The 3,577-nt window shown below is 34.7% G+C and overlaps 1 pseudogene; it reads left to right on the forward strand.

Moving 5' to 3' along the window:
* The first annotated feature begins 922 nt into the window (after positions 1-922).
* On the forward strand, positions 923-1,701 carry LOC145805405 (protein FAR1-RELATED SEQUENCE 5 pseudogene; annotated as a pseudogene).
* Positions 1,702-3,577: the final 1,876 nt, after the last annotated feature.

Raw genomic sequence — 3,577 nt, forward strand, 5'->3', positions numbered from 1 at the left:
TCCCTTTATTTTGTTTGTTTTTGTTGTTTAATTTTGATTTTGTATGTTCACATGTTGATTATAAGAAAATTAAGGAATTTGTGTTAAATCTGGATCATTGAAAACATAATTTACCATTGAAGGGATTTGTTCCCCTTTGTTTATATAATCTAATATGATTCAATTCTTGTAGTATTTTTATTTAGTTTGTATTATTTTGCAAACATAATTTACAGTTTCTATGCTAATATTGAGCACTTTTTTTTTTTTTTAAGTGACTTGGCACATTGATATGGAACCTAACAATGTTGAGAATGATGGGGGTGATTGTGATTGGAAGCCTAGAGTTCACATGACATTTGATACAGAACAAGAAACATATAATTTCTATAATGCTTATGGAGGAAGGCTGGGCTTTAATATTAGAAGGGGTTATGTAAACAAGAACAAGGAGGGGCAAATCACTTCAAGGCTATTTGTTTGTAATAAGGAGGGGTTTCGGGGTGTCGATAAGTGAGATCCATTAACAAAAAGGGTAAACTACCAATAGGTCCTAATAATTGGACTTAATTCCTATCAAGTCCTATTGTAAATAAGTCTTGGTAAAATTATCGCTAAAAATAATTTTTTTGTGACAATTTTTTATGTCGTTAAAAATTGACAATTAGTGACTTTTTTTGTCATGATTTTTATAAATTATCGCTAAAATTTACAATTAGTGACCTTTTTTATAACAAATTTTCCCCATAGGACCTATTAGACAATAAGTTCACTTATTAGGACCTACACATAAGTACCCCTAACAAAAAATCCTAGGCAGGAAGTAAGGACTGGTTGTCAAGCCTGACTTATCATTAAGTGGGATAGGAATATTCATAAATTTTTTGTTGGTGAGTTTGTTGAACAACATAATCATATTTTTGTACCATCAGAATGTACACATATGTTACCATCCCAAAGAAAGATATCTGCATCACAGGCAACCGAAATAGATTTAGCCGAAAAATCTGGAATTCGACTTAATGCTGTATTTGAGCTCATGGGTAATGAAGCTGGTGGAAGGGAGTCGCTTGGGTTCACAAAAGTGGACCAAAAAAATTATTTGAGAATGAAGAGGCAAAAGAGTTTAGCATATGGGGAGGCAGGTAACAATTTGCAATATTTTCGTAAGAAGACATTGGAGAATTATCTTTTTTTTACTCGGTCCAATTAGATAATGAGGAGCAGATTACAAACATATTTTGGGCCGATGCTCAGATGATCATGGATTATGGGCAATTTGGTGATGTTGTGACTTTTGACACTACTTACAAGTTAAATAGTGCACATAGACCATTTGCGTTTTTTGTTGGATTTAACCATCATAGGGAAACTGTTATATTTGGCGCAGCTTTGATGTATGATGAGACTGCTGATTCTTTTATATGGATTTTTAGAAGATTCTTGGAGGCAATGTCAAGTAAGGCTCCGAAAACAATTTTTACGGATCAGGATGCTACAATGGCTAAGGCCATACCTATTGTCATGCCTAACACAAAACACCGCCTTTGCACTTGGCATTTGATGCAAAATGCATTAAGGCATGCAAATTCTATCTTCAAGGATATAGAGGTGAAGGATAAGGAGATGAAGAGTGTTTTATCCAAATATATGTACGACATTGAGGATGAGGATGATTTTACGTTAAAATTTGAGAAAATGCTTGACAAGTATGAAGTGTGAGATAATCATTGGTTGAAGTTAACATTTGGAGTCAAGAAAAAATAGGGTTGCCCATATGTTAGAAATGCATAGGTATGAGTAACACCCAACTTAGTGAATCCTTTAATGCATTCTTGAAGGATTTCATTCAATCTGATCATAACTTAATGCAATTTTTCATGCATTTTGATCGTGTTCTTTGTGAGAAGGGTACAAAGAGTTACAAGCCGAATATGCTCTATGCCAAAAGTTGCCAAGGGTGAATATTAAAGTGAAGATTATGGAGCAAGCTGCAGATGTTTACACAAATAAAATTTATGAAGAATTTCAAGATGAGTATGTCAAGTCCCTTGAAGTAAACATTGAAGAAAATGAAATTTGTGGTGAGAGTACCATTTATACGGTTCTTGATAGTGATGGTGTAAAGGTGAGGAAAGTGAGAGTGGAGTGTGATGGTTCACTCACTTGCAATTGTAAGAAGTTTGAAATGAAAGGCATTTTGTGTAGTCATTGTTTGAAGATCCTTAGAGAGACCCTCAAATTCAAAGAGATCCCTTCCCAATATATTCTCAAGAGATGGATTGAAAAAGCAAGAACTGAAAATGTGAAAGATAGGTGTGGCATGATATTAAGGTTGATGTAAGATTGCATCAAAATTCATGCTTTAGATCATTGATGGCAATTTTCAGAGCAGTAGCGTGTAGAGCTTCCGAAGTGAGGAAACAAATAACTTGACGATAGAGAAAGCGGATGACTTAATTGCAAACATTGAAAGCATGTTAACACTACAGGAAAATGAGGATTTGATGGCGTTTTGTTAACGACGTTTTTGTAAACGTCACTGTTATTAGTATTTAACGGCGTTTTATAAACGCCGCATATTCTATTAAGAAAAACGACACCGTTTTATAATGGAAACGCCTCCGAATGTGGTAAACTACACGCGCCCCTTTTAGTGAAAACCTTATGTTGAATCAGAGCCTTAATACATACGCACAGATCTCTCAACCCTTGATACATACGCACAGATCTCTCTCTCTCTCTCTCTCTCAACCCTCTCCATCGAAGCTCCATCGAAGCTTAAATATTCAGATTGAACAAAACCTAATTCAGATCGAAGCTCCATCGAAGTTTCAGATCTAAGCTTCATCGAAGATTCAGATCGAAGCTCCATCGACGCGATTTCGAAGCGCCATGGCCAGCGATTTCGAAGCTCCATTGAAGCGATGTCGAAGATTCAGATCTGAACTCTCTGGCCCCTCGATTACTCGCATTTCAAGCTCCATTGAACAGTCTACTTTGTTTCTGAACTGTAATCGGTACTCTCTCTCTCTCTGTCTCGCTCTATTTGTGTTTAATTGGACGTATTGGATAAGAGTGAATTAGAATCTATCATACTTGAATTCTGAAATTGTGAATTTAATTACAATTTACTTACACATGTACAGAGTGTAATTTGCATACAATGAGAAATTGTCACAAGTCTTTTGCAAATTAGCTATGTTTTGATCCATTAGTCAATTAATTAGATTCTTTCTATCAGAGAGAGATAGTTCAAGTTGGTAAATTCTTCGATCTTTTATTTTTTATTTTTTGATTGAGAAAATGACGCTGTAATTAATCAGATACACAGAGCTCATGAACCCGAAGCTCAGGTTTGGCAAACTTGATAGAGTATGCCCAACTAGCTGAGGTGAGTTGAGAGCAAAACAAAATTAGAAGCAATCCCCAACCATCACTTTCAGCCTTGAATAATCTCAACTTGTCCATTTTATTTTATTATTATTATTTTTTTCGTGATGATAAGTCTTGATCATGTTCTTGTGTCAAAGAAACATGTTTAGTGACCAAATTTTTTATTTTTATATTTTAATAATTTAGTATCTAATTTATTAGA

The sequence above is a fragment of the Camellia sinensis genome, chromosome 13, assembly GCF_055761805.1.
Source record: "Camellia sinensis isolate YWXY chromosome 13, ASM5576180v1, whole genome shotgun sequence".
In the NCBI taxonomy this organism is placed as follows: Eukaryota; Viridiplantae; Streptophyta; class Magnoliopsida; order Ericales; family Theaceae; genus Camellia; species Camellia sinensis.